Source organism: Trifolium pratense, linkage group LG5 (assembly GCF_020283565.1).
Source record: "Trifolium pratense cultivar HEN17-A07 linkage group LG5, ARS_RC_1.1, whole genome shotgun sequence".
Taxonomy (NCBI): Eukaryota; Viridiplantae; Streptophyta; class Magnoliopsida; order Fabales; family Fabaceae; genus Trifolium; species Trifolium pratense.
This window is the reverse complement of record NC_060063.1, coordinates 24,338,479-24,352,141: the sequence shown is the minus strand read 5'-3', so window position 1 is coordinate 24,352,141 and position 13,663 is coordinate 24,338,479.

Below are 13,663 nucleotides of genomic sequence, written 5' to 3'. Positions count from 1 at the left end.
TAAACTCATGCCAAAATACCCCACCGTGTACTTTAAATACATTCAAATTATTGTTTATGGAATAAACTAAGACTATACAATGGTGGATAAATAGTGTAGTTACATTGTAGTTTCATTTTATATAGTTTGTGAAATTTCAAAATAATTTCACACCGCAACAACCGCATTGCGTGTTGCAGCAACTGCAATGGCCGCATTCCAACAACCACACCCACAATTTAAAACCTTGGTTATACCCAGTCACAACATCCACTCCAATAGGAAACTTGACTGATTATACATTTTATCTCTCAGAAGACAAAGTTCATTGTGGCATGGCCTTTTCTGTGGCCTACAACACTGCAAAGAACACTAAAAACAACAAAGAGTTATGTGTTAATGTTGGATCGATGCTATGTAACGTGTTTGTTACTCCAAATCCAACTATTTTCAAAACTTCAGTGGAAGTAGCACTGAGCAGAATTGGGGTAAGACTTAGTAAAGTTGTTTGTGTTGAATATTGCCTTGAAATAATGTAAAAATCAGAAAATCATGTTTTGGTAGTTTCTGTCTGCTCACGCCCAGGCGTGGGAGCTGGCGCCCAGGCGTGAAAAACTAGGCTGAACTCTGCCTGCTCACGCCCAGGCGTGGGAGGCTGCGCCCAGGCGTAGTGTCTGCAGGCCTATATATATGTTATGCGTTTTCTGACTTTTTTAAGGGGATTTTAGGGTTTCAAAGGCTAACAAAAAGGCTAGGGTTGAGAGATTTCATCTTGGGAAGACTCTAGGGTTAGGGAAACATTCTATCACCTTGGGAAACACTTTCATATTGAATTTCTTGGTCACGGGAAGAAATTCGGGCTTAGGGTAGATTTAGGAAAAACTCTAAATCTTGTAACTCTTGTGGTGAATTTCATTGTAATCAAGGAACAAGTTTGATAGTGGATCGGAGAGCTGCTCTCTCCCCCAGAGTAGGTCACATTGACTGAACTGGGTAAACAATTCTCTTGTGTTCCTTTTCTTTATCGCTTTATTTTTGTTTTTTGATTATTATTGCCGATCTCATTATTTGATTGCTTAATCGTTATTTGCTCCACACATCAATTATTTTATTGGTGTGATTCAATTCGAATTCACAACAGTTTGCTTGGCATATATGGCTAAGGAATGTAACATTGACAAGAACGAGATTCCTCAATTGGAATGGCCTTCAATACTTGTTTACTTTAGTTGTTGTATTCTTGTCCTTTTTAAGAAATTTACTGATGAAGAAAGTTATAGTGATTTTGTGAGAAGGTGTATTTGTGAATTAAGAGAGATAGTTGGATTTGATCCTGATGCTACACTTGATATTCCTTTTGCTACACTTGATATTCCTTTTGATATTCCTTTTCGACTCTTTGTCATGATGTGATTAAATTTATTTTGAGGAAAAGTAACTGGGGAGATGAACAAATTGGCGGTGTTTGTCAATATTTGTGTGCTGAGTTAGCATGGTCTGGTATGCAGCATTTCATTCTTATCAATGATGCGTTGGTTAAGCCCCAATCTCCTGTTCTGTTTGATGATCGGGTTTTGTCAGAGGTGGAAGATTTTACCGAGGCTAGTGAAGCTGTTGTGTCTCATATTTGTCCTCAGTTTTACATGTTTGTTGCTTCTTATTGTGAAATGTTGATGGTTCATTCATCGAGGTTTCCTACATTGATTTCGGTAGCCAACTCTTGCATGTTACCAAAGGAGGTGAAGAAGAGAGACACCAGTTGTTCAAGCTCAAGTGTTACCAACTATGAGGTTATTTTGACTGCAGGGGCAGACCCTATAACAGTTAAAGCTTTGGTGATAACTGTTAGGCCATTTTATCATTTCATTTCATATTTTGTACTCTAATGTGTCATGTGTTTATCTATTATTGTTTTTATGTTTGTGATCATTTTAATTCTGATAGATCATATTAAGCCATCTTTTGGTGTACCATGTCAAGACAATATGTTGGTTTGTAGTGTTGCTACATAGAAGTCATATACTACTAACTTTAAGCTTAGGAGACAACGTAGATCAAGAAATTCAAAATTTTATAACACATTTCACAGAATCTTTGCAAATGTCAAATATACTCTCTTCAAAGTTTATAGTGAGACCAAGCATATTCTTAATGACATTTGCTCTTCTAAAATTAACGGCAATTATATCCAACTAACTCTCAATTTACAAATACACTTACTCATAAAGTTGCTATTTCTTGCCTCATCAACTCTCAATCAAAATGAACTAGCTTCCCAGTGAAGTTCAAGTAATTTTTTTACTGCTTTATGGTTAACTTCTGAAACATCTGCAGAGCTGTAATCATTAGCATAAGAACTATCAAATGTTCTGTCCAGGTCGAGTGCAACAGCAAACAAAGTCCTAAATCTGGAAACATCAAGATGGAAAAGTTCAGAATCAGAACACAAATGACTGAAATAATGTGGATAAGTGTGAGCACCGATTGCCTTCATAGTCTCTTCCAAATTATCCACCTCCGCAGTAATTGCAGAGTGAGAGAGAACAGGGGACTTAGTCTTAATTAGCCTCTCATTGATAACAGCGAACACACGCATATCACCTGACCAGGATAGTGTATTGCTCAAATATTGACACAAACTACAAATCTGTGAGTCAGGATGATCAAATTTGTTCATGAGGAATGTTATAACAGTTTCACGAAGATGACGAGTGCCAAGCATGGTCCTAATGGCATATTCATCGTTCTCATTAAATGGTATATTCAAATATGAAGTGCATCCAAGTTTTTCCTTCAGTTTAGAAATCTTGACATGGCTGGGACGACTGAGGCACATATACTTAAAACAAAAAAAGTCCTCGTTGTCAACCTTGAAAAGAAGAAGGACACAGTAGCCAAAGATAACAAGAATGGAAGACCAATCCAATTGAGGAACTTCAGAAATCACAATGTTAATTTTACGAGCCTGGGATGGTAAACTCACAAATTCAGGTCTGATGCCGATTCCTTTCAGTGCTGTCTCCACAGAGTTTCTGAAACCAGGAATCACCGCACATAACATAGATCCCACATATGAGCATAACTGCTTCTTAGTCTTGTTACTATCATATGACTTGGCCTTATCATATGCAACACGGAAAGCCAAACCAGTGCAGTCTCCTGCTACATCAGGGACATAAAAAATACAATCAGTCATGTTCCCCATCATGTTGGTTTTTGGAACACTTCCTATTCTTGGAAGAGTTGAGCGGACAATGCTTCGATCCAATGCATTTTCTTCCTCTTCGTTGCTGTCTGGTGATTGAGTGGATCTTTTTCTCATTTTTTCTATAACAACTCCAAGAAAAGATAGACGTGGATGAGTGAAGATTTAGCTTTTGGTTAAACGAAAATAAGATAACGTGCTATATATAAATGTGGCCTAAGTGTGGGAATTGTGCTGTAACTTAATATATTATGGAGTCCATCAATTAGTTGTATAGGGAAGGAATACAAAAGATATATCTTAATAAGCGAGAGCATTAACGATTCAATTTTCTCATTATTACTATATTTATTATTTAGTGCTTTACTAACACCATTTCCTATGAATGCCATATCGATCTATTCCAATTCTAAATGAAGCATCATAATGCATCATCCACAACGGAGATATTCATTTTTTAGTACTTAATTGGACCTACACATCACTTATTTATTATTTTTTAATAACAGTACCTAATAAGTACTCAATCACTCCAACCCAAATCTCTTAAAAAGTTCTAAGACCATCCCCAATGGTGTAGTACCTATTAGGTACTCATGGTACTTATTAGGTACTACCATTGGAGCACAACACATTTTAGTACATAATAGGTACCACTTCTAATATAAGAACTCTCTCTCTCTTCTTTTTATGGGACCCACTTTATTTAATATATTCAAAAAAATTAATTTGGCAATATTATTTTAAATTAAATTTCAAATTTTAATGATGTGGAGTTCTTGATGGGACCCATTTTAGAACTTTTTAAGAAATGCTCCATTGGAGGGGTTGAGTACCTATTAGGTACTATTATTAAAAAAATAATAAATTGATGATGTGTTTATGTGGGACCATTTAAGTACTCAAAAATGGAGTGCTCCATTGTGGATGCTCTAAATAGGTCTTACCAATAACACATTCTACCAATAACTATGCATCATTATAAATGAGACTCACAAAAATAAAATATGTACCACTTCTTGTTGTAGAACCAATACCTATTAGGTACTCTTTGTGTTTTGCTCCAATGAGAATACCTATTAGGTACTAGTATTTAAAAAAAATAAGTATCCACTATTGGAGATGGTCTAATTCTGTTTCACTTCAATTCCTCCTGCTCAAGTGCTACCAATTTTGGTTTATAATTAGGCGATAAGCTAACTCATAGAGTTATTATTATTATTATTATTAGTATAGTAATACTAATACAAGTTTATAGCGGTTAAACTAACTAATTAAATTTGTAGTGTCAGATATATTTAGTGGTTGAACTAGATTGAAAAATATGAAATGATATAAAAATAAATATGATTAACTAATTAATTTTTTTCCAATTGATATAAACAAAAAGTGATAAGTTGTCAACTTGAGGCCGTTTGTTATAGGTTTTTTTTTAGAATTTTTTTATTTTTTTTATAAAAATAACAACTTTTACAAATATTGCATCTGATTGAACCTCATCCAATGTAATAATGCATTAAAGGAGTGCATCCTGGAAATGCTCATAGGATCTAGGTAAGCAACTCAACAAGAGGAGAGCCTTATCCTCATCATCAAATTTGTTGAACTCTGTTATTTGCTTCACTATGGATTGAGACTCTACTATTCAAAACGCATAGAGTTGTTGCTTCAAACGCAAATGATGAACTAGAGACTTGTTCATGTATAATATACTCCCTCCGGACACATTTATAAGAAAAAATTGACTTTTTTGATACATATATTGAAAAATGGATGTATGTATAAACTATCACATTGGTGATTTTTTGGGTTTTTTGGTACATTATGATTTTTTTATCGCGTTGAAGATATAAACTGTCACATTGGTGATTTTTTGGGTTTTTCACTTCCTTTAGTTTTAGGTTAGTTTTGTGTTTGGTGCTTTGAGTTCTCTGTGTATTTTGGTGCGTTGAGGATATAAACTGATATCATTGGTGATTCTTCTATAACAGGCGGCTCGGTCTCCACCGTATGAGAACATACTTATCACATGTTTAACCGTTAGACTTAGTTTGATCCATCCAGGTCGCTTCTTTTACAGTCAAGTTATATGTGAATTCAGGCGGTTTGCGGGTGCTTGTCCACCTCTCTGCAAAATTACTTTGAAGCCTTGGACAGGTAGTCATCTTGATCATCATCGTCATCATCATTTCATTCTCATCATAATTTTAAATAGTAGTCACTTTAAAAATTCAATCGATTTATGAGTTGTAGTAGTTTTGACAAAATAAAAATTGTTGTGTCGTGGCCTAGATCACAATAGCAGAACTCTATTTAAAACCATAATAGATCTATGATATTATGGAGAATTGTAATCAAATGTAGTTTTAATCGATGTCATGTTGTATTTCCTGCAACATCAAAACCGTTATGTCGTGGCCCATATCTCAATTGCAAACATCTATTTAAAACCCTAATCATAATCATTACATTTATTTTTGTTACTACATACTATCTTCTTACTTCTCATATCTAAAACATTAGTTAGTCTTAGATTTTATTTAAGTATTTGTGAAAATGTATTAGAATATTTCATGGTTGTTTATTTTTCTATAATGTTTAAATAATCTCATTTTTGCTCAGAGATAATAAAGTGGCGGCTCTTGACTTTTATTTGTGTCTAGGCTAGAGCAAGTATCTACTCTCTTCTTTAATTTGAAGTATTTTGAAGAGAAAATCCTCGTTGGACATTGGGATGAGTGTGAGAGTACCTCAATGGTTTTATCAAATTTTTCTTTAGAAACTCAAAAAGTGATATTTTTATAGCTTTATGGCAGATGAAAATTAGTCACACATACACCAAATACCATACAAATCGACCAAGCATATCAAATTGGTCTATATATATATATGGAAAATAATAAAGACATTATTTACAACAATCAACTTTTCTTTTTTTTTAATTTTCTTTTACTTTTATTATAGTCACTACATTCTGACTAGACAAAAGATGAAAATTAATGATAAATGATGAAAAGAAAATTATTCACTAATTTTCATCTTTTGTCTAGTCAGGAAGTAGTGACTATAATAAAAGCAAAAGAAAATAAAAAAAAAAGTTGATTGTAATGTCTTTGGTATTTTCCACATATATATAGACCAATTTGATATGCATGGTTGATTTGTATGTTATTTGGCATATGTATGTGTGACTAATTTTCATTCGGCATTATGAGCTGTGAAATATTACTTGTTCTGTATACACTAAAATAGTCCCACATTGCTTGGTAATTGAGGTTAAGGAGTGTTTATATACAACACACACACCTTTCAAACCACCGAGGCGCCTTTTCTACAAAGGACAATCTCTCGGAGATGTGGACTTGAGGTCGGATCGGAACATTGGCGCCGTCCGTGGGAAACGAAATCGCGCATGCTCGCTGTTCGACACCCTGTAGCCCCTTAGCCTCGACTAGGGGACTACTGTTCTGATTTTAACTCCAAATTAAGTGGACAATCTCTCGGAGATGAAGACTTGAGGTCGGATCTGAACATCACTTTTTTGAGTTTCTAAAAAGAAACTTGGGAATCTAAAAATGACCAGCACTATAGTTGATATAGCATCTCTATATTGTGATAAATGATCATTCTTCATGCGTTTAAACCAAATCCATATTTAAAGTGCAACCAACTTTGAACATCTCTTCGATCCATAGTCAACCACATCATAGAAAAAGTATAGAAATAATTATGCTCCCTCTGATCCGTTTTATAAGAAACATTTTGAAAAAAAAAATTAGACAGATCAAATAAACTAATTTTTCTCATTAATAATTCTAAAATTTTATGTTTTATTCCAAAACTAACCCTGGACTAGTATGGGAATAAGTTTCTTAGTTCCATTTTTCCACAAAGTTTTTTAGTTGTTAGCAAGTCTTGGTGCTAAATATGAAGATCTTCGCTGTTATATTTTCGTGTCCTCAGAATTGTCATCCCTATCATCTGTTTGTTCCACAATTCAAAGAGAAGAAGTGAGGAAGAAAGTAATGAATATAAAAAATAAGTCTCTATTATCATGTCTGTTCCGCCAAATTTAATGCTCATGCTTTTACCGTCAATAGTCAACCCAAAGCAGAAGATTCCTACAAAGGCAATAGACCAAATTTAAAGTGTTAACATTGTCGTTATCCCAGGCATGTAATTGAACGATGTTGGGTTTTTATCCAGAACGAAAACCATAGTTTACTAAGGACAAGGGACCTTTAAAAGCACAAAACACATGTTGCTGAGACTTTGCAAGGAGACATGGTAAATAATTCTAATCCAATTTCACTCATCAATGACTTTGCTGCATTTCTTAAGCTAGGGGAAGAAAAATGAGCTTCAAGCTCTACTAATTCTATGCCACTTCTTGGAAATTTGGCAGGTCTCGCAGATATGTCGGAGAATCCTTTTTTATGGAAAAATTGAAGGTATGTCAAATGCACTCCCTACTACCTTGAAATTTAATATTGTGCATGATTTTTGGATTGTCAATTCTGGTGTGATTGATCACATGATAAATAAATTGACCAACCTAGTAGATTTTGAAAACATTTCTAGTCCTTCTCATTTTGTTTCCTGATCAATTGCTCTCGGTTTCTAACTTACTCAAGCACCTAATTGTCGTGCTATTTTCTCTTCCTCGTGTGGCGCTTTTTCAGGACCTTATTACCAACCAAGAAAACAATTGGTGAAAGATTCTTCTTAAAAGGACTCTACTAAGAAAATTAGGAGAATCTAAATTATAAACTCATCTATTCATCATCATATCATATCCCTCCTTGAATTTCCCACAAGGTGGAAAACATTTGAACCATAACCTCCCGTCCGTAACTCACTAACTCTTGTACCACGTTGTTAGAAATAATATAAAACCATTGATATAGCTCTATCCTAACACCTTAAGGTTTTGGGATAATCGGTTATTTGACATGGTATCAGAGCCTCTATGACTAAGTGGTCTAGAGTTCGATCCCCGCTCCCCTCACTTTCTAATTAAAAAGTGGAATTTAAGCATATGGTAGGTGGGCCTATGCATTATCCACGCTTCAAGCCCAAGTGGGCTCTTGCGTGAGGAGGCGTGTTAGAAATAATATAAAACCATTGATATAGCTCTATCCTAACACCTTAAGGTTTTGGGATAATCGGTTATTTGACACACGTAGAGTCTGAAAGTAAATCCAAATGCTGAAAGCTTCAGCAAAATCACAACCAGTATGATTGGTAAGACACGTTTGGTAAGTTTATTTGGCTATAAAGACATGTTTGGTAACAATTTTTGTTAATTCCCAGTTTATAGAAAATCGATTAAAAAAAAAATAGGTAAGGAGAAATTACTGGCCGAGTTGCAGTTCGATACGCTCTCTCTTTAAGACGTTTCACGGCACTACCCAAAATTGTGCAAGGTAGACTATCAACCGTGAAGTCCACAGGATATCGTTTTCTACTGCACTGTAGAAACGGGCAGAAAACACCTTCGATGGTTATTCTATACCAAGTTCTTATATAAATTGTAGATTTGTTCCAACAGTTTTTGAAAAAGAGTTTATAGCTTATTATTTTACTAACTTATAGCTTATAATTTTTTCTTTCAATTTTACCTCTATCATCTTACTTAAAAAAAATTAAATATTAATTACACATATATTTTTTATGTCATTTCACACTTATAAGCTAGTTCAACTGTTAATTTTACCAAACGGTACAAATTCAATTAGTTTTGAGAATATAAATGTAAAAGTTTGAAATTAAGTGAGTCCAAATATCTTTTATACACTCCAAAATATTTAAAAACTTTAGTAATGAAAGAAATGTTAAGATTAGGAAATAAAAAGGATCCCAACTCCAATTAATTAGCTTATTCGTTATAAGCTCATCCACTATGAACTACTATTTTTTATTTTTTTTTGGCTTCCAATATTTGACAGACAATTGGACTTCCCAAAACACTCTTTTAATGGTTCCCAATGTTTGGTTAGCTAGCGTGATTAGAAAAGCCAATCTGAAAAGGCACCTGCAACCTACTACACATGCATATTGTCACTTTCAAACCACCCAATTAAACACTATCAAGAAGTTCTATCGTTAGTTATTTTCATCCTTTTCTTTGCTCCATTAAACAAACACAACTGTTACCTGTATCAAGAATGAAGAAAGCAATTGTTCCTCCCATTCACACTCCAAAAACTACTAATCTCAACCGTCTAAAAACAACCATGAACGAATTAAAGCCAAGATATCCCAATGATGATGAGTGGCTATTCCCAATCAAGGTTTTAAATTGCGGTTGCGGTCGTGGATGCGGTTGCGGTTGCAGGTATTGCGATTGCGGCTAATGCGGACACTGCGATGCAATTGCGGCCGTTGCGACGTGAAATAATTTTTTATCCGCACAAACACAGAAAAAATACTATAATTATTGTAATTCCTTATATATCTTTTACTTATAATTCTATATAAATTTTAATTCATTTTTAAGTCATCGAGACATAAGAAGACAGAAACTCTAAAATGAAAGGACATAAAGGAAAAAATAAAGGTGAGATTCTCTGAATTTTTACGAAAAGGAATATTGGATTGAACCGTTGCGGCCGTTGCAGTCAAAACTCCGTTCTGTTGCGGTGAAATGCTGTTGCGTTGCGGTTGCGTTGCGGCATCACGTGTGATTTGAGTTCACACCGCAATTGCGGTCCGATGCGGTTGCAGTGCCTACCGCATCCGCAATATTGCGGCCGCATCAGGTGATGCGGTCCGCAATTTAAAACCTTCCCAATAACAACATCTGTTCCTATTGGAAACTTGACAGATCATACATTTTATATATCAGATGATAAAGTTCTTTGTGGTATGGCTTTTTCCGTTGCCTACAACACTGCAAAGAACTCTAACAACAACAAAGAGTTATGTGTTAATGTATCTTCTATGCTATGCAATGTTTACGGTTCACCTACTGTATTCCGAACTTCAACTGAAGCTGCTTTGAACAGAATTGGTGTAAGACCTAGTAAGGTTGTTTGGTTACCATACATGGCTAAGGAATGTAACATTGACAAGAACGAGATTCCACAATTGGAATGGCCTACAATACTTGTTTACTTTAGTTGTTGTGTTCTTGTTCTTTTGAAGAAGTTTACTGATAAAGAAAGTTATAGTGATTTTATGAGTAGGTGTATTTGTGATTTGAGAGAGTTAGTTGGATTTGATCCTGATGCTAAGCTTGATATTCCGTTTGATTTTAGAAGAGCTAATGTTATTAAGACTATGCTTGGTTCTTGTTCGACTCTTCGTCATGATTTGATTAAATTTATATTGAGGAAAAGTAACTGGGGAGATGCAGAAATTGGCAGTGTTTCTCAATATTTGTGTGCTGAGTTAGCATGGTCTGGTATGCGGCATTTCAGTCTTATCAATGATGTGTTGGTTAAGCCCCAATCTCCTGTTCTGTTTGATGATCGGGTTTTGTCAGAGGTGGAAGATTTTACCGAGGCTAGTGAAGCTGTTGCGTCTCATATTTGTCCTCAGCTTTACATGTCTGTGGCTTCATATTTTGAAATGTTGATGGTTCATTCTTCAAGGTTTCCTACATTGATTGCCGTTGCACAGGAGGCGAAGAAGGGAGACACCAGTTGTGCAAGATCAAGTGCTTCCGACTCTGAGGTTATTTTAACAGCAGGGGCTGATCCTATAACAGTAAAAGCTTTGGTGAATCTTCACAACAGTAATTGTTAGGCTTTTTTCCGATTTCCTTTCGTATTTTGTACTTGATATGTCATGTATTATCTGGTTTCTGGACATCCCTTTTTAATTATTGTTATCGTGGTTATGTTCGGTTCACTTTGATTTTAATATTGGATTTTATTTAGTCATTTTTTGGTGTACCGTGTCTAGAATACAAGGAAATCTGTTTCTCGTGGTAGTAAATTTTTGTTTGTAATGTGCTGCTAATAGAAGACATGTACCTCTAATTTAATTAACTATATGATATTCTTGCAATTCACCTTAAGCTTTGGAATAAACAACTGATGATGTAGCTAATTTTGTAGAATGGATTCATTATGTTTTTCTAATTGGCTACCCTGAGTGTTACTTTTACTTATCTGTTTTGTGCTACAAAACATTCTCAAACAGTTTGTAACAGCACATATATGCAGAAGTATTTTGAGGCTGCAACTCAAGTTCTTCAATACATCAAAGGCCACACTTGTAAATAATTATTCATCTTGTCTTCTTAATTTCTTTTTTGATGCAATCTTGTCTTCTTAATTATGAATGCAAATTAATGTCATTTGGTGATTTTAACTGATCATGTCCTAAATGTAGAAATACAGTCACTAGTTTTACTGTTTTTCTGTGCTTCTCCCTCATCAAAACAATTTACCATATCAAGATCATCATTAGAGGCTGAATGTTGTATTTGCCTTGAAATTGTGATCAGAAAAAAACTGGTTGAGCTGCAGCCTCCTGTGCGAGGCGCAGGGTATTCTGCGCGAGCCGCAACTTTGATACGCAGGTGGAGCTAAAAGCTCCTGCCTTCTACGGGAGGCGCAGCCTGCGCAAGCATATTTATAGGCAGTGCATTTTTTCTGATTTTCAAGAGGTTTTTAGGGTTTCTGAGGCCAACATACAAACTAGGGTTATAAGATAAACATCTTGTGAAGACTCTAAGGTTGGGTAACCATTCTATCACCTTGGGAAACACTTTCATATTGAATTTCTTGGTCACAGGCAGAAATTCGGGCTTAGGGTAGAATTAGGATCAAGGCTAATTCGCATTGCTCTTTTGGAGAATTTATTTGTAACAAGTACTTCAAGTTTGATAGTGGAACGGAGAGCTGCTCTCTCCCCAGAGCAGGTCACTTTGACCAACTGTGTAAACAATTTTATTGTGTCCTTTTTCTTTCTCGCCGTTTACCGATTATTTTGTGATTATTATTGCCATTCGCTTATTTGATTGCTTAATTCACAACACTAAATATAGTCTTTCCAGACCTTTGTCTCAGCCTAACTATATATAATGCCATTGGTAAATGGGGGAATATAATCATCTTCCAATCTTTCATCTTCTTTCTTGCACATTTACATGTAACATTAGCCTAAAAGGACAAAATCTTTACAGGGGTAATATGGGGAAAAAGATTACAGGGGTAAATCAAAATTGCCTAACATCACAGAGTGTAAACACTACTAGTATATATTTTTTCTATATTTTATCTTTTTTTGAAATACCTAAAAAAAAATTTTCATTCTTATATTACTGGGAGAATTTATTCAAGAAAAAAATTTAGTAAACTTGAAAAACACTTTTTATGTATTGAGTTGGAGAACTCTTTATACTATAGCTCAAAAACAAAAAACAAACTCTATACTAAATAACGGTATAAACTTCTTCAATGAAGATGCCTACATTTTAAGAAAGATGATATTATATAGAGAATTAAATCAACATTGTCAAAAAATATGGTGACATGCTAGGTAACTAATATTGATCGAAAGATCGAAACAGTAAAATTGACAACTTTTCAAATACTGATAAATTCAAGAGAAAGATTACGAAAACAACAAAAGAATGATGATGGCAAAAAACGACACTACGTACTATTGCTACAGAATATTATTATGGAGTCCATCAAATAGTATTGGGAAGGAATACAAAAGGTCATCTCTGTTGAAATATGATGCACATTTCTAGATATTTCTAGAATACATTAGTAGTTTATAGAATAACTTAGCATTGATGCACATGCTAGAATTTTCTAGAACTATAACACTTTAGAAGTTGATCATGAAATAAATCAATAACATATATGTATTAGGAAAATGTCATGAAAATTCTAGAATGTAGTATTTAGAATATACACTCATACCTATAAATAGGTAAACTATGTGCAATTGTACTCAAGCCTTTGAGATGCAATGACAATAACAATAAGGCTTCACCATGCTACCACTACTCTCCTCCTACTACTAATGTGTTAGCTCTTGTTCCATGTTACTGAATACTTCTATATTAGCTTTCACACTACTTGTTACTATCCTTCAACTATCAACCAAAGTCTTCTACAATATCAAACTAATTCTAAACTATCACTACTACCTCAACTACTAACAGTGGTATCAGCACTAGTACAAATATGACATATTACTAAAGAGTTTTACATCAGTGGAAGAGATGTCAGATGTGAAAAGTAATATGGAGTACTCTTTACATCTGGTTTCAATTGTACTTGATGTGAAAAATACATAGACGCAACTTATTACATCTGATCAAAATATCCCCATATGAAAAGCTAAACGCGGTGGCAATTCTGTAATTATGGTGAAAATTGTCTAAAATACGTTTATATCTGGCCCATAATATGCTATGATGTAAAAAGTCTTTAATGTGATTTTTTATTTTATTTGAATGGAAATTAATATAAACTTCACGCACGAAAAAAAAAAACCCTAATCTTCTCGAAC